Source organism: Geotrypetes seraphini, chromosome 2, assembly GCF_902459505.1.
Source record: "Geotrypetes seraphini chromosome 2, aGeoSer1.1, whole genome shotgun sequence".
Classification (NCBI taxonomy): Eukaryota; Metazoa; Chordata; class Amphibia; order Gymnophiona; family Dermophiidae; genus Geotrypetes; species Geotrypetes seraphini.
The window spans coordinates 93,519,658-93,538,665 of NC_047085.1; the positions used below are offsets into that span (position 1 = coordinate 93,519,658).

Below are 19,008 nucleotides of genomic sequence, written 5' to 3' on the forward strand. Positions count from 1 at the left end.
AACAAAGAAATAGAAACACAGTATGATGGCAGATAATAATCACAAGGCCTATGCAGACTTCCCTGTTTCTTTCTCCTGTGGTAGTAACAAACCCTAACCAATCTAAGGCTTTACCATTACTTTCTCACTAATCCTTTGTGTTTATCCCATACTCTCCTTAATTTTAGCAATTGCTTATGCCTCCACCACTTCCATCAGAAGACATTTCCATGCATCCATCACTCTTTCTGTGCAGAAATATATATATATATTTTAAAGTTTATTCCCACATCTGCCCCCTTTTAGCCATATACCTTTGCCCCTTCTGATACCAGAGTTATTTTCCATTAAATGTTTGTCTCTTATACATCATTTATATTTTTAAAGAATTTGATTGCTTCTATCATGTCCCACCTCTGTTCCTCTCCAGTGTAGTGTCTATTTAAGGCAAAACACCCTTGGACAGTATTGTCACCAACAGCAGTGGTTTGAGAACAATAAACTAACACATGAAGGTATTTAATATTAATTTTCAATACATGACAGCATGTGCACAGGAGAGCTTAATATTGTATGGCATTATGTAGTGCTAGTTAAGATCTTTTGGCTGAGAGCAACGTAGTGATTAAGTGAAACAAAACAATTCATAATGCATTTTCTGGCAGATCAGTATTCCAAAATTACTGTATTGTTTCAGGCACTATTAGGAAAAAAAAAACCCAAAAACAAAACAAAACCCTTAGATCTGTCTGGAAATATTTTCATTGTGTTTCTAGGGGATGAGATATAGGCATTTCATACAAGATAGGAGAATTTTAAGGAAGCCGCATCTTGGACACCTCACGTATGTGTTCACGCCAGTTAGATTACATGGAAATCTTCACAGTAACTCAACCCTGTTTAATTATTCTCTAAATCATGCTGGTGGATTAATCTGTTTATGCAGTTAGCTTTTATGCTGGGGCTGTGTAGCACTAATCCGTGAAAGGCCCACTGTTCCTTTTCATCCTGTGATCATTTGTCTCTCACTGTGCTGATGTCACATTTTAATGAATTTTTTGCAATCTGAGTAATGCCAGATAACCAGACTTGCAACTCCCCACTGCACTACATGCTGTTTTCATTGCAGCACAAAAATAAAATTCATATTTCTCAGTTCAGGGAGAAATCACATAAATTAGGAGGGGGCATTAAAAATGGGATTCAAAGCACCTGACTGGTCAATTTCACACAATCTTTGCTGACCACATAAATTAATCCTGCAAAGGTAAAAGGTCACAGGCACCCATTTATACGCTGTCTTTTATTTGCCTTTTCTGATAAACCCAGTTTGAATGTATGGAATATGACACAGTTAACCCTTTAGGAACTGTATCAAATACAGCTGTGGCAGTGACATTTTAAGTGTAGAGCATTAACCAAAAATTACACACTGCATAAAATTTTCATTGTGAATGCTGGTGTGATTGAAACGGGGAAATAGCGGCCCTGTCCACACCCCATGTTTTATTAATAACATTCTGACAGCGGAATGAAATATCCTCTGTCATATGCTGCTGCAGAGCACAAAGAAATTGCTATTTAGTGCCTTACTTTCCAGCTATGCGCAGACATTGTGCTAGACAAAATGAGCCAGGAGCAGCAGTAGCAGCCTGCTTACTTGTGACATTCTTAAGATTATTTAAAGGCTTTTGAAATCTATAAGACAAATACTAGCTTTGGCAAGGAGTTGAAACAACCCAATAAACATCAGTGTTTACAGTCTTTTGTGCCTGCACAGAAAACCTAAGCATCAACCACCATGGATTTATTTTTATCTTGATGTTAAAAACCAGGAAAGCTATTTCTTCCTCTCTAATATATGTATATTCAGATAGTGTGACTGGGGGGAGGGCAGGTGGGGGGAGCTCTTGCTGCTTTAGCCTTTTATTTCTTTCTGCAATGATTGCTAATCAAACACGCCACACTCCCCAGTCACAGCTGGAAGCAAGGCTGTATTTCTAAGGGTGGCAGGGGAGCACAGTTTGGGACTGTGATCATGACTGGTTGAGTCATGTTAATGCCAAAAACATCGACACACATAAGGCTCACATCCAGTGTCAGGCCCTGTGGCCTAGGACAGCCTGTGGCAATGCTTTTTTGTCTCATTCTTGGGAGCAGAGGGCATTGTTTCTTTTCCAAGATTTCCCGGCCCATTCCCCATAGGCTGGAAAATGAAGTGTCAAAAGTGCTACTGACTGTCCCTTATCTTGAGGGGACATAAAATGTTTAGCACTGTCGCAGCACACATTAATAAAACACTGTATGTCATGAAAAGAAAAAAATAAAAAAGAACAGATTATGAAGGTACTAAAGGAACAGCTATCATCTGGGTCTCATCAGACAATTTTGTGCAGGGTGCTCTCTTCTTTTTCTGGTATGTATTTTAAGTGTGAGAGAAATTCCCAGACATGCTCTCCTATACATCATCATGGTGTCTGACCTCAGCTTGACCCTGGCAGCAGTTTGAGAAATCTGAATGTGAACAAAGACTCTGTGTCAGCAGCAGGCTGAGACTGCAGGATAGACTTTCCCCCATCAACTTAATCGCAACCAGCAGTTCCGAGGCTGTAACTTAACTGGGCTTCACCAAGCCACAGTGTATAACCTTTGGTAAAGTCAGCCCTTTGTAACCCCCCCCCCCTACCTTTTTGCAATTTTTCTGAGTCTTCTGGAGTTTCTTTTGATGTAGCTAGGCAATTAGCTTTAATGTTAAAATTCTGCAGACCTGCTTTATGGTTTGGAAGGTGAGAGCTGTTTTATTACAGGTAGTCTCCTGTGGGCCCTATAGGCTTTGTACAATTATAATTATGAAAAAAAATGTAATGAAACTGTACATCTAATACAAGGAATCAAAATTAATATCATTATTATACATGAGATAATTTAACTGCTGAAGGGCTGGGCTCTTCAGAAATAAACTTTATAAGCAGCAAAAATGTCTCTAGAAGTATGCAAGCAATGCCAGGAATGGGATGTAGATATATTCTACAAACCAATCCTTTGTCATTTAAATACAAAACTAATTGTACATTTTAAATGTAACATGTTTTCTTAGTGTCAACCAAGTTAGCTTTTTGAAATAAAGAGAATAAATAGAAATAAAACAAAACATAGAAAAGAAAATGATAATACCTTTTTAATTGGACTAACAATACATTCTTTGATTAGCTTTAGAAGGCAACACCTTCTTCAGATCAGAAATAAGTAACAGAATATATAAGTGAAACATAAAAACATTCCAATGACAGTCTCACAAGAAGAGGGTGGGGTGGGTTAAGTGAAAAACAGAGAGAGCTGGGTGGGTGAGAAACAGGGAGAGATGGATGGGTGATAATAGGGTGACAAAGCAGCATAATTAATAAAAAAAAGTATCATCTTCATTTTTTTTCTATGATTTGTTTTATTTCTATTACCCTTTAAAAGTGGACTAACAGGGCTACCATACCACTTCACTTGAAATGTTTCTAGCTTTATTTAAGGACTTTATTAAGGGGTCCTTGTACTAACTTGAGTGAAATCTGGTTTTAGCATGTTCTAACGCAGAACTTTGGTTGTGTGCTGATACCATTAGAGTATGGAACCTGCAAAACATTAATATGGAAGCATTCACTATCCTCTGTTTAGGAGGTGCTAAGTGATCCCACGTTAATCTAATGTTATCCAATTAGTGCGCAGTAATCTTAACACACCAGCTGGATAGCGCAGAAAAGCCTACTCTATGTCTATGATACGTCTCCTCAAAAATAGTTTTCAAAATAGTCAACAAATCCCAATAAATAAATAAATACACTATGGGGCTGAATCTACAAACAGGTGTTCCGATTGTAGCCAGCGATAGGTGTCCTACCGCTGTCTGGCAGCCAATCGGGATGCATGTTTTTAGAATAAAACTCCCTGAGGCAGGATGCCTACACTTAGGTAGGGACACCTAAGCTCGCCTACAGCTGGGTGTGGTTTCTTTCAGAAGTGACCTTAGGTGAGTTTAAGCGTTCCTAGGCGTCTCCCTAGAGCAGGGGTGTCCAATGTCGGTCCTCGAGGGTCGCAATCCAGTCGGGTTTTCAGGATTTCCCCAATGAATATGCATGAGATCTATGTGCATGCACTGCTTTCAATGCATATTCATTGGGGAAATCCTGAAAACCCAACTGGACTGCGGCCCTCGAGGACCGACATTGGACACCCCTGCCCTAGAGCCACGACAGATGCTAGCATACATTTCAAATGTTAAAAGTAGGCGCAGCTGGTTGAGCTGATCATGGCAAGAGAATCCCCAATCAGCTGAGCCTGCAGTACTCCCGAAGTCTCACTTTGGAGAGTCCTGGTTGCTCAGTTAATCGGGGGGGGGGGGGGGGGAAGGGGGGAGAAGGGGGATCACGATCAGCTGAGCCGGCTGCAGCAGAGGACCCCCCAACACACACCCCCAAAATCAGCAGGAGGGATGCTCACTCCCTCCTGCTGCTGGCCCCTTCGATCCCATGATCCCCCATCCCAATCCGTGTTTAATGGCATAAAACTCAGCACTATTCAACCTTGCTGGGCTGAAGTTTGGCAGTCCCTGATGCAGGGGTTTTGAGCTTTGAAACCGAGCTTGGTTGGACCAGTATAGTATATTGATTCTGCAGCCTCTGAACAACAGATACTTTTAGTTACATCAGAGTGACGATAATTCTTTGGACTTAAACATCCAGCTAAGCAGATTTTCCAGCTAAGTAACTTTCCCAGCTTACGGGTCAGCGGTAAAAACTTTCTTTCTTCTTTTAATTGATTATTTTAGCTCACTAGTTGTACTTTAAAGGTTATTATACTGTATGATCACACAAATAAGGGTGCCCAATGATGGTGCGCGGCTAAAAACATGGAGTTTTGGCCTACAGCTTGTTTAAGCATTGAGTGAGTTCTTTAAATTCCTTTTTTAGTGTTTATTACCTCACACTGAGAGGCCCCATTTCACTATTAATTATTTATGATTATAAGCATTTTCCATATAAGCATTTTTTAAAAATATCTTTTGAAGTACCATTGTGCTTGAGTTGGGGGTTTTGTGGTGTTTAGAACCATAATAGTAACTTACAAGTTCTTCTCTTTTCAAAGCTTTATACTCAGCAAGCATTAACCCAATCTTCTTTCTTTTTATGCATAAAACATATTGGACTTACAAAAAAACTGTGGGACATGTACAAAAGATATTGGTACAGGTATATAAGATCCTTTATCTGAAATCCTTGGGGCCAGGCATATTTCAGTTTTTGGAACTTTTCAGATTTTGGAATGGTAATGTTAAGTCAGAAAAAGACAGACCAAATATGGATTTAGTCTGTACAATTATGCAATACGAGGGTATTACTGCCAAAAAGTCAAACAATTATCACAAGTTCCTTCACATATGGGAACCACTATCTAGTTTAAGTTTCAAGTTTTATTAAAAATTTGCTAAAACACTTATATAAAAAAATTTATAGCTATTGTAATGCCCAGTTAGTTATTCAAGCCTGTCCCCTCATTGCCACAATCTAACTATACAGGCTAACTCACCTATGTATGGGTCCTTCTACGATAAAATTAATCATACAAGATATCCTTTCCTATTACTACTCCATTGTGGTTATCTTGTAAACGTATGTCTCTTTTGTCTATCTCAAGTATGCCAAATATGTCCAATCTGACTATGGGGCTTATAATAATAATAATTAAAAAAAACATTCAAAAAATGGCCTAAATCCATACTTGGATGATCAAAAAGCCAGATAGTCCAAGTACCGATAATCAAAGCTGGTTAGATACATCTAAAACCAGCTTAGGCCTTTACCCTTCTTCTAAATGCCTAGAGCAAAAAGAGGCGTTTTTAGAGGAGGGGAAAGGGCAGGAGGTGGGCCGACCTAGACTTAGTCGTATAGTAAGTATAACCAAAAACTTTAACAGGTTGCCCACTCAGAACTTATATTTTTTGACTTAGACCAAGCCTGGGTCTGGGTCTAGAGCAATACCTTCAAACATAAATGAAGTGTCAAATTTTGGATTTCAGAGCTTTTTGATTTTTGGAACACCTTCTCTCTCACCAAGCAGTCCTATGGGGTAAAGACCTAGACCAACTGCTTTTGCCCACTACATACGGGGAATTCAGGAAACGCCTAAAAACATACCTGTTCCAGAAATACCTAAACAATTGACCAGCTCTCCCTCTCCCTCCCCCCTCCCTATTCCACCTGAACTTACAGCACTGTTATAAATATAATCTGTTATCTTCATCTTATTGTAACTTTACGTTGCTATTTATCCCCAACAGGTACTGTCGGACATTACCTACTAAAATGTACATATTACATTTTCGCTCAGCAAATTGTATTTCTATACTATTGCCTCCTGAGGTCTCTGATCTCTGTATTTCCTCTGAATATCTACTTATTGTATTTCGCTGAATGTCCAGCACTCTTGATTGTAAACCGCCTAGAAGTCGCAAGATTGTCGCGGTATAGAAGAATAAAGTTATTATTATTATTATAAAGAATCTTGTACCTGTATTATGGAACACATGTTTGTTTGTTTTTCATGAATGCATGATAAGTCCTATTGGAGATCTGTAAGGAAAATTATTTGTAACATATTGAATATCAGTGAACCTCTGAAGTACAATATTTTAGTAGCCTGTAAGGTAAATTTGGAATGAAGAACAAGTTAGATAATATGAAAGAAAGCACAGTTACTTACCGTAACAGGTGTTATCCAGGGACAGCAGGCAGATATTCTTGACTGATGGGTGACGGCACCGACGGAGCCCCGGTACGGACAATTTTAGAGTGATTGCACTCTAAGAACTTTAGAAAGTTCTAGCTAGGCCGCACCGCGCGTGCGCGAGTGCCTTCCCGCCCGACAGAGGCGCGCGGTCCCCAGTTAGGATAAGCCAGCTAAGAAGCCAACCCGGGGAGGTGGGTGGGACGCAAGAATATCTGCCTGCTGTCCCTGGATAACACCTGTTACGGTAAGTAACTGTGCTTTATCCCAGGACAAGCAGGCAGCATATTCTTGACTGATGGGTGACCTCCAAGCTAACAAAAAGAGGGATGGAGGGAAGGTTGGCCATTAGGAAAACAAATTCTGTAAAACAGATTGGCCGAAGTGTCCATCCCGTCTGGAGAATGCATCCAGACAATAGTGAGATGTAAAAGTATGAACTGAGGACCAAGTAGCAGCCTTGCAGATTTCCTCAATAGGAGTGGAACGGAGGAAAGCTACAGACGCTGCCATAGCTCTAATCTTGTGGCCTGTGACAGAACCTTCCAGTGTCAGGCCCGACTGAGCATAACAGAAGGAAACGCAAGCGGCAAGCCAATTGGACAGGGTGCGTTTAGATACAGGATGACCCAACTTGTTAGGATCAAAGGACAAAAACAGTTGAGGAGATGATCTGTGAGGTTTGGTGCGATCAAGATAGTAAGCCAGAGCACGTTTACAATCCAAGGTATGCAAAGCCTGTTCACCTGGATTAGAATGAGGCTTTGGGAAAAAAACAGGTAGAACGATGGATTGGTTAAGATGAAACTCAGACACAACCTTAGGAAGGAATTTTGGATGTGTACGGAGAACGACCTTATCATAGTGAAAAACAGTGAAAGGTGGATCAGCCACCAGTGCATGGAGCTCACTGACCCTCCTGGCAGAAGTGAGAGCTATAAGAAAGACCACTTTCCAAGTTAGAAATTTAAAATGCGCTGTGGCCAAAGGCTCGAAAGGAGGCTTCATTAACGCAGAAAGAACCACATTAAGATCCCATACAACAGGAGGGGCCTTAAGAGGTGGCTTCACATTGAAAAGGCCCTTCATGAACCTTGAAACTAAGGGATGAGCTGAGAGGGGTTTTCCTTGAATCGGCTCATGGAAAGCTGCAATAGCACTAAGGTGGACCCTTATCGAAGAGGATTTAAGACCAGAGTCAGATAAGGACAACAGATAGTCCAACACCAGTCCCACTGCTGTAGACATGGGATTATGGTGATGTAACAGGCACCAGGAAGAAAACCGAGACCACTTTTGTTGGTAACATTGAAGAGTAGACGGTTTCCTGGAGGCATCAATAATAGAACGGACAGGCTGAGAAAGGAGAGCGTGAGCCGAAGTCAGCCCGAGAGATACCAAGCTGTCAGGTACAGAGACTGTAAGTTGGGATGAAGCAGTGTTTGCTGATGCTGTGTAAGCAGTGAAGGAAACAGAGGAAGAGGTATGGGTTCCCTGGAACTGAGTTGAAGTAGAAGGGAAAACCAATGCTGTCTGGGCCACCGTGGAGCGATGAGAATCATGGTGGCTTGTTCCCTCTTGAGCTTGAATAAGGTGCGCAGCATGAGCGGAAGAGGAGGGAATGCATAAAGGAAGAGATTGGTCCAATCCAGGAGAAATGCATCGGGTTCCAGACGGTGAGGAGAGTAAAGTCTGGAGCAAAACAGGGGCAGTTGATGATTGTGGGGAGCTGCAAAAAGATCCACTTGAGGTGTGCCCCATTGGGAGAAAATGGACTGGAGAGTCGAGGGGTCGAGAGTCCATTCGTGAGGTTGAAGAATTCTGCTGAGATTGTCTGCTAAGCAATTCTGTTCCCCTTGGATGTAGACTGCCTTCAGGAATAAGTGACGAGCAGTCGCCCAGGTCCAAATCCTTAGAGCTTCCTGACATAAGGGATGGGATCCCGTCCCTCCCTGTTTGTTGATGTAGTACATTGCAACTTGGTTGTCTGTGCAAATGAGAAGAACCTGAGGAAACAGGAGATGTTGGAAAGCTTTGAGGGCGTAAAACATCGCTCTGAGTTCCAGGAAATTGATGTGGTGTTTCTTTTCCTGTGTGGTCCAAAATCCCTGAGTTTGGAACTCGTTCAAGTGAGCTCCCCATGCATAGGGGGAGGAATCCGTGGTGATGACCAGTTGATGAGGAGGTAGATGGAACAGTAGACCTCTGGATAGATTTGATGATTTCAACCACCAAAGAAGCGACTGTCGAAGAGACGAGGTCACAGATATGTGTTGTGAACAAGGATCCGTCGCTTGTGACCACTGAGTCGCTAGGGTCCATTGAGGAGTACGCAGGTGGAGACGTGCGAAGGGAGTGACATGTACTGTGGAGGCCATGTGTCCCAAGAGCACCATCATGTGATTCGCAGAGATGGAACACCTGCTGACAGAGATGAAGGATGGTGTGAAGGCGGTTTGGAGGAAGAAAAGCCCTCATCTGAACAGTATCCAGAATGGCTCCAATGAATTGAAGTCGCTGAGTTGGAATGAGGTGCGACTTGGGTAGATTGATTTCGAACCCCAACAGTCGAAGGAAGTAAATGGTCTGATCCGTGGCTTTGTGAACGGACTGAGGAGAAGGAGCCTTGATGAGCCAGTCGTCCAGGTAAGGGAAGACTTGAAAGTTGTGGGAGCGGAGATAAGCTGCGACCACAATCAGACATTTGGTGAATACCCTGGGCGAGGAGGCTAGGCCGAAGGGTAGCACCTTGTATTGGTAATGATGTTGGTTGACAAGAAAGCGAAGATATTGTCTGGACATCAGATGAATTGGAATGTGAGTATACGCCTCCTTGAGATCGAGGGAACATAGCCAGTCTTCCTGAGAGAGAAGAGGGTATAGGGTGGCAAGAGATAACATCTTGAACTTCTCCTTGACCAGACATTTGTTGAGATCTCTGAGATCTAATATTGGTCTGAGATCTCCGGTCTTTTTGGGTACAAGAAAGTACCGGGAGTAAAATCCCAGGCCTTGCTGGTCCAGAGGAACTGGTTCGATGGCATTGAGAAGAAGGAGGGAGTGAACCTCCTGAGCGAGGAGGAGGGACTGAGCCTTGGTGGAAGCAGACTCTTTTGGCAGACTTACAGGTGGAGGAGTCTGAAAATTTAGGGAGTAGCCGTGGGTGATGATAGCAAGTACCCACTGGTCGGAGGTGATTGCTTCCCATCGAGATAGAAAAACTTGTAGTCGACCTCCTATGGGCTGAGGTAGAGGACACGAGGGAGGAAGACTGGCAATGTCCTGGAAAAAGGAGTCAAAAGGGCTGCGTCGACTTAGGTTGAGTAGCCGGTTTGACAGCAGGCTGCTGTTGTTGACGAGCCTGTTGTAGCTGCTGACGCTGTCTGCGAGGTTGAGGAGGATGAGGCTGAGCCGGTCGAGCAGAAAACCTCCTTTGATATGAAGGTTGTTGCCTGAATGGACGAGGAGGAGGAGGTTTCTTCTTGTTTTTCAACAAGGTGTCCCACCTAGTTTCATGGGCGGAGAGCTTTTGGGTGGTGGTATCCATGGACTCCCCAAACAGCTCATCCCCTAGGCAAGGAGCATTGGCAAGCCGGTCCTGATGGTTTACGTCCAGTTCTGAGGCCCGTAGCCATGCCAACCTTCTCATTGCTACAGAGATAGCAGTAGCTCGAGATGTCAGTTCAAAAGTATCATAAATAGAACGGACCATAAACTTCCTGAGTTGCAGAAGACTAGAGGTACATTGCTGAAAAGTAGGAAGTTTACGGTCCAGAATATACTTTTGAAAAGAGGTCACCTGTTGAATGAGGTGCTTCAGGTAAAACGAGAAGTGGAAAGCGTAATTACTTGAACGGTTGGCCAGCATGGCATTTTGGTAAAGACGCTTTCCAAATTTGTCCATGGCCTTTCCTTCCCTACCAGGAGGGACAGAGGCATACATACTGGCTCCTGCAGTCTTCTTTAGGGTTGACTCTACCAACAGGGATTCATGGGGAAGTTGGGGTTTGTCAAATCCAGGGATTGGAATCACTTTATATAGAGATTCTAGTTTTCTTGGGGCTCCTGGGATTGTCAAAGGAGTTTCAAGATTCTTATAAAAAGTTTCCCTCAAGATGTCATGGAGGGGTAACTTTAAAAACTCTTTAGGAGGTTGGTCAAAATCCAAGGCATCCAAAAATGCCTTGGATTTTTTAGAGTCAGACTCTAAAGGAATAGACAGGGTGTCTGACATCTCCTTTAAAAATTTTGTGAAGGAGGAGTGCTCTGGCTTAGCAGTAGTATCCTGCACCGATGGTTCCTCCTCATCAGATGTGTAATCCTCCTCGGTACCGAGGGGATCATCCGAATCGTCCCACAAGTCAGGGTCCCGTACCGATTGTAAACGGCCCTGGGAAAGTGGAGTCGATGTATCAGTATGTTTAGTCTTGCGTACCGATTTACCAGACCGAGTGGAGACGGTACCAGGGGAATGTAGTACGGTACGGGGTTCAGAGAACAGTACCGGTTCCGACCCCGTAGGAGTAGCACGCCGTTTTGGTTCTGCTGACAGAACAGGCATGGACAAAGATTTTTGTGGTGCCGAAACAGTCGATGCCAATAACAGAGGCTGTTCGACAGACGGCACCGAAGGCTCAGTCGGTACCGACACTGGAAGGTTCGGAGACAATAGAGCCGGGAGCAACTGTTGGAGTTGCTGCTTAAGCTGGACCTGGAAGATAGAGGCAATGCGCTCATCCAACGTTGGTCCCGATGGCACCGGTACCGGTTTTTTCTTGCTCGGTACCTTCGGTGCTCGACGCTCGGGTGAAGTCGATGCCGATGAAGAGGCCGAGACTTCAATGGGAGCGGAGCGTTTACGGGGCCGGCGCTCAGTCTGCAAGACTTGGCTCACTGCATGCTCGACTGGCTGGCCTAGAACAGTAGGGGAAGGCTTCTTAGCCGGCTTACCTACAGGAGTCGACACCGACGATGGATCTGGCGGTGCCGAGGTAGTCGGAGTCGATTTGGAGGAAGTCGTCGACGTCGATACCGGTGCAACTTCCATAGCGGTACCGAAAAGGATCCGCTGCTGAATTTGTCTATTTTTTAAAGTTCTTTTTTGTAAAGAACTACAGCGGGTGCAGGTTTCAGCCCTATGGTCCGGACCCAGACACTGGAGGCACCACTTGTGTGGGTCGGAAAGGGAGATAGGGCGTGCACACCGCTGACACTTTTTGAAACCCGGTGACGGGGGCATGAAGGGAAATACTGCTGTAGCAAAATCGAAGCCCGAGGCTTCGATGGTGCCAACAGGCCCCGCCGGGTCAGATTCGACAAAAAAAAAGAAAAATAAGAATTTTTTTTTTTTTTTTTTTTACACAAAAGGTAAAAAAGAAGGAAAGAAATAAAATATGAAGAGAAAATTACGCGCGAGCGGGAAGGCAAGTGAAATAGAAAAAAACTTCCAACAGCCGTTGGAAACACGCGTCTTCTTAGCTCCGCGGAATTAAGAAAACTGGGGACCGCGCGCCTCTGTCGGGCGGGAAGGCACTCGCGCACGCGCGGTGCGGCCTAGCTAGAACTTTCTAAAGTTCTTAGAGTGCAATCACTCTAAAATTGTCTGTACCGGGGCTCCGTCGGTGCCGTCACCCATCAGTCAAGAATATGCTGCCTGCTTGTCCTGGGATAAAGCTTGTTTATTAAAAAAAAAAACAACTACCGTGTTTCCCCGAAAATAAGACAGTGTCATATTCATTTGGGGCCCAAAAAAGGCACTAGGTCTTATTTTCCGGGGTATGCACATGACCATCTCTCCCTTCCTTTCCTTCACCCCATTTCTTCCTCTTTCCTTTCTCTCCCCCACATGTGCAGCATCTTTCCTGTGCAGCAGAAGTTTGTGCAGCTTCTATCCTTCCCTCCCTCCCTCCCATCCCTCGTGCAGCCTTGCCCAGCTTCTATCCTTCCCTCCCTCCCATCTCTTGTGCAGCAGAACCCTTGAGCACCCCCCGCCCCCACCGCGCAGTCAAATCCCTGCTGACCCTCCATCTTTCCCTTTCCGCCGACCGTGAGCGAGCCCTACCTTCATCTAAAGCAGCATTTAGAGTGCTGCTGGCCTAACGCTGCTTCGGATGAATGTAGGGCTCTCTCGCAGTCGGCAGGGAGGGAAGGATGGAGGGTCAGCAGGGGTTTGGCTGCGAAGGGAGGGGGGCAGGTTGAATAGTTGCTGAGAAATCCCGGGACTAGGACTTATTTTGGGGATAGAGCTTATATTAAGACCTACCCTGACAATGATGCTAGGGTTTATTTTCGGGGTAGGCCTTAATAACGCACTCTTCATACTACCTAAGTTTTAGAAAACTAGTAAAAACAAACTTTATCAACCAATTTGTAACTTAAACGCTCCCTTTGCCCTATCGCTTTACTCCATCTGATTTTTACCACAATCTCTCATTCCCGCTTTGTTCTCCGCCTACATGTTTTGATGACTGTCCAGTGCGCCTATTCTCGCTGATTGTTTGCAGCATGTTCCAGCCCTCTTTTACTTGTATCCACTTCATGTACTTTGAAAACTTACTTTGTACCTATCTTCACTGATTGTCCAGCTCCTCTTATTGTAAACCACCTCGAACTACTATGGCTTTGGCGGTATATAAGAATAAAATTATTATTATTATTATTATTTTCGGGGAAACACGGTAACATTATTGACGCTACAGTCAATACTATACAAATGGAAAGATTTCTCTAAATTGGATTACAACAAGTGGTGAAATACTATTTGCCTTTATGCCAAATACGAAAAAATTGCAGCAGAAAAATCCATTACTTTGCACATTTCTGAAAAAATTTGGCGCTGTTTGAATAAGTTTTATATGCTTACAAATTCTACAAGCTGCACATGATAAGCTTCATCTCTTCTTTTCTTAAACTTTCATCGCTCAACTTACTTGTACATTTGCTTATTATAACACACGTGGAGGGGGGTTCATAGACAGTGGAGCGCAAGACATCAGCGCACTGACAATCCAGCGCCGACAATTCGGCAAGACAGAAGCGCGCGGGGAAAAAGTAATTTTTAAAGAGCTCAGATGGAGGGTTTGGGGTGGCAAACCCTCCCCCCCCACACTTTATTGGTTAGTGTTCGCACTGCTGTTGGAGGGGGGCTCGGGGGGGTTGGAAATCACCATTATAGCGAATTGGAACTTGTTCTGATTTTTTTTGGGAAAAGTTCCGTTTTCTCTATAATGTGGGGGGTTTCACCCCCCACAACGGCAGCACAAACACTAACCAATAAAGTGGGGGGGGGGTTGCCACCCCAAACTCCCAGTCGGGGAGCTCTTTAAAAATTATTTTTCCCCCGCGCGCTTCTGTCTTCCGCCGAATTGTAGGCGCTGGATTGTCGGCACATGATTATCCCATCACCGTGGAGGGGCATAATCAAAAGGGACGTCTAAGTCCGTTTACGTCCATCTCGCAAGTCGTCCAAAGTTAAAAAGAGCCTAAGACACATTTTCGAAACAGACGTCCAACTTTTTTTTACTTTCGAAAATCGTCTAATTATACATCCTGCCGGTCTGATCGTCCAAGCCGCTAAATCGTCCATCTTTATACCACATTTCCTTCCAACTTTCCGTCCAAGTCCAAAACGCCTAGAACAAGCCCTGTTGGACGTGGGAGGGGTCTGCAAAGTGATGGATTGAACACCCAGACATGCCACCTAAATAGTGGGGTACCTTACAGGGCACTGCTGTGAACTTCACAAAAAGGGTGCCATGGCTTCTCCTCACTACAACTCCCTTATAGGTGACGGTGAGCCCCCAAACCACCTCCAGAATCCCCTAGACCCACTTATCTACCACCCCAATAGCCCTTATGGCTTCAGGAGCCACTTATATGCCAGTCAAAAAGGGTTTTGGGGGTTTATAGGGCAGTGCACATGTTTAAGTATCAATGCAGTGATTACAGGGGCTTATGGTCATGGGTCCTCTTCTCTATGGGTCCCTAACCCACCCCCAAGATGACTTAAGCTGCCTCTGGGCTGGACGACTAGGCTTTCCTATGCCAGGCGGCCACGTGATGATGGTCTGAAGGCTGAAATTTAAAGTTGTGAATAAAATTTTTATGGGGGCGGGGGGAGGGGGTTGGTGATCACTGGGGTAGTATGTGGGGGTCTGTGTTATGTGTTTGAAGTGCTTATCTGGTGAGTTTAGGTGGGTTTTTGTTCCGTCTAGGCTCTGTTGTTAAACTTTCAGTTATACATGTTGTACAACTAAGTCTAAGCTGGCCCATGTCCCGCCCAACTCCCGCCCTCGACACGCCTCCTGAAACGCCCCGTTTAGCTTTGGACGTTGAGCGGCACTATGAAGGCCTAGGTCGTTTAGAAATACGTCCAAAACCCGGTTTTATTATCGGCATTTGGACGTTTTTGAGAAATGTTCGTCCAAGTGCCGACTTAGGCCGGTTTTTGGACGTTTTTCTTTTTCGATTATGAGCCCCTTAGATTATTGTAATGTTCTTTACTCAGGTATTCATCAAAAAGATATGCATAGACTACAATTAATACAAAAAAAAAAATTGCTAGATATATTGCTAAGATTAATAATTAAAATTTGGTACCTCTTATTGTTGCACATTAGCACTACATAAATGCTGGGTTTTACTAAACCACGAAAGAGCTTCTTACCATGGGCAAGCGAGTTAAATGCTCCAACACTCATAGGAATTGAATGAGCGTTGGAGTATTAACCTCACTGGCCTGCGGTAAGAAACTCTTCTGCGGTTTGGCAAAAGGAGATGTTTGGAACTGTACTCTTAGACTGACATCTGTTATGCAATGATAATATTATTGAATTTTTGCATCTCATTTTGTATATATTTGTATCATTTTTGTATCTCATTTTGTATCTCATTTTGTATATATTTTGAAATGAAAAAAAATCAATACAAAGACATTACAACAACAACAACAACAAAAAGAACCCCAAAACAATTAAAAGCTGTGTGTGGAATTCCACACAGTGCCTAGCGACACCTAAGTCAAGGTGCCCTCCGATGCCTAATGATGCCTACCTGAAAAGTAGGCATGTTAGGGGTGAATAGGCATGATAGACTTAAGTGTCGCTCGGTGTTTGAGATAGGCACTGGTAAAGTAGGTTTGATTCAGGTTCAGGTTTAATACATTTGCTTTATCCACTTCAAGAAAAGCATCCAATCAAGTAGGTGCAATAATAATAATAATAATAAAAAAGAACTCCATACAACAATAAAATTATAAACAAGGGGCCACTACAAAGTTCTTAGCCCTACCAACAAAGCTGGAGTAGTCTCCATGAAGGCTATACACTTAGACCAGCGATTTTCCACTTTTTTTTTGTTCTGTTGGAAAAATACTGAATGAAAAAAAGGAGAAAATCACTGAAGTTCCTTTTACGAAGCCGTGTTAGCGGCTTTAGTGCACGCACATTTTTAGCGCGCGCTAGCCGAAAAACTACCGCCTGCTCAAGAGGAGGTGGTAGCGGCTAGCACCGCCGGCAAATTAGTGCGCGCTATTACGCGCGTAAACCGCTAATGCAGCTTAGTAAAAGGAGCCCTACGTGTATAGCCCTTGATGGAGACTGCCCCAACTTTGTTGGTTGGGCTGAAAACTCTTCAGTGGCTTCTCTTCTTAAAATTTAACACTTCCAGACTTCCATATCCAACAGTTCTCGGCAGAACCAAAATTATTTAATTATAGCATTTAAAAAATGCTTCACAAAATAGGTAAGCTTAAAGCTGTCTTTTAAATATTATTAAGGTTGACAGAGACCTCAGCCTCTAGGGCAGTTGATTCCAAAGTGTCGGACCCACCACAGACCACAATGTACCTCTAATGGAAGCCACAGGAACTGTACGTACAGATGGTACATGCAGTAATGTTTGAATTGATGAACGCAGAGATCTTACTGACATGTAAGAATGTATAACACACAAAATAAATTTTGGAAGATTGCCCAAGCAAGCCTGAAACACCAAAATCAATAATTTGCACTTAATTTGAAACATGGCCTAATATACTGGCGTCCATTTCCATGATGCCTAACAATGTCTAAGGATGCCTCTGAGGCGCTGTTAGGTGTGATTCTATAAAACAGTGGTTCCCAACCCTGTCCTGGAGGACCACCAGCCAGTCGGGTTTTCGGGATAACCCTAATGAATATGCATGAGAGAGATTTGCATAAAATGGAAGTGACAGGCATACAAATCTGCTCCATGCATATTCATTAGGGCTATCCTGAAAACCTGACTGGCTGGTGGTCCTCCAGGACAGGGTTGGGAACCATTGGTATAAAAGACGCCCAGCAGTTGATTGACAACCATGCGGACTGACAAAGTTAGGCCTGGTTAGGTGCCATTTATAGAACCAGAACCTTAGTGCATCTGCGCTAACTGCAACCAGGATACCACACATTTATAGATATTTTAGTATGAGACCTGCAAAGGACATGTTGGGGAAGTTTCCCAATAACTGCCATGTTAAATTTACACTTATCACACATTAATATTTCAGTTTGCAAAATGGATATTCATACTGGATGTAGCCAGCAGTTGTACATTTGACATTCAGACCTGGCCTCCCATATTCTGAGTTGGACATCTTTTCTAAAATTCTGTGCCACACAGGATTGGTAGTTTATTCGTGTAAAGAATGCTCTAATTTAACTTTATGTGCATAATGTCTCAGAACTAATGTGAATTGTGCCTCAGTGAAAATATAGGGCATTAATTTCTAAATGAATTGAAAAAAGTAAAAATACCTGTAAATGATCTGAAAACAAACAAAGGTCTCCTTTTACTAAACAGTGGCAGAGCTTTTTACCTTGGGTCACTGAGATAAATACTCGCACTCATTCAGTTCCTATGAGCGTCTGAGCATTTACCTCGCCAGCCAGCGGTAAGAAACTCTACCGCAGTTTAGTAAAAGCCAGCAAAAAAATTTTTTTATATGCACATCCCTATAAAATATAGGGCTCTTTTTACAAAGGTGCACTAGGGCCTTAACACGCGGAATAGCGTGCGCTAAAATGCCACATGCGCTAGCCACTACCACCTCCTTTTGAGGAGGCAGTAGATTTTTAGCTAGCGCGTGCTAGAGTGCGCGCTAATCCGTTGCGTGCGGTAAAACCCGTAGCGCACCTTTGTAAAAGGAGCCCATAATCTGTAGTAGCAGGTGAGGTGCACAAAAATACTTTTTTTTGCAATCAGATTGGTAGCAGACTGTGCGGAGCTCATATCCCACCCACTGAGTCACAGCCAACCAGGAAAAGCAATGGACAGGACTCAGTTTTAGAGCCTCTGCCTCCCTTGCGCCTTGTCATAGGACTCTTTACAAAACACACCATCAGCCGAGTGGTTAAGAAGGGCTACAGCATCACTGAACAAACATTAAATCTAGTCAGAACAGATCTAACTTCTAAATCCTCCCTCACACCCATTGCATGGACAGCCTCTTTGCCATATGCATGCAGTGAAATGTTTTTGCCTCAGCTGTGTTTCAGTCTTTTCAACGGTCATCTGTTATGACAGATAACAATCCAAAAGGGAAAGTAGGGCACAAACAGATGGGATTGGTAGCATGGAATGTTGCTACCATTTGGGTTTCTGCCAGGTATTTGTGACCTGGATTGGCCAATTAGGAAACAGGAGACTGGACTAGATGGATCACTGGTCTGACCCAGAATGGCTATTCTTATGTTTCAACATAGGAAAGCCCCCATCATAAAATGCAATCCATTGCACTTCAATGATAGCACTGTCATACAATGACTTCCAGCTTCAGGAACCGGACACAATTACTGAAACACACTAACATTGGTTCTCATTGATTGCTCCCTTAGGCACAATGATATAAAGAGGCAAGCAGCAACAGCATCCTTATGCACTTCATTTTATCCTGCCAAATGCCAAACCTTTTTCAATACCCCTGCTCCCCCCAACAGCAACCAATGAACCAGGGGAAAGAATCCACCGTGGGTGGGTAAAAGAGACACATTTTACCCAGCTCAGAAAATCAAGTTCCCAAGGAAGCAGCACCTCACTGCCCTATCACTTTCAGTGGCTACCAACGTTGCCCATTTACATCTAACGCGTATTTAATTCATCTATTTGTGGTTGATATTTCAAATGCATCCTTTTAAATAAACTTGATTGTGAAACAAAAGTTTAACACATGGCCTTAACAGGCAAATAAACAGGCCTACTGTATATTCTTCTTTATTACCCATGTTATATGTAAAACAG

At 43.5% G+C, this 19,008-nt stretch overlaps 1 protein-coding gene across 2 annotated transcripts in view; it reads right to left on the minus strand.

Annotated features, from left to right (window-relative positions):
• ZFHX4 (zinc finger homeobox 4) overlaps window positions 1-19,008 on the minus strand; it is a 568,535-nt gene that overhangs the window by 96,402 nt on the left and 453,125 nt on the right. The window lies entirely within an intron of this gene.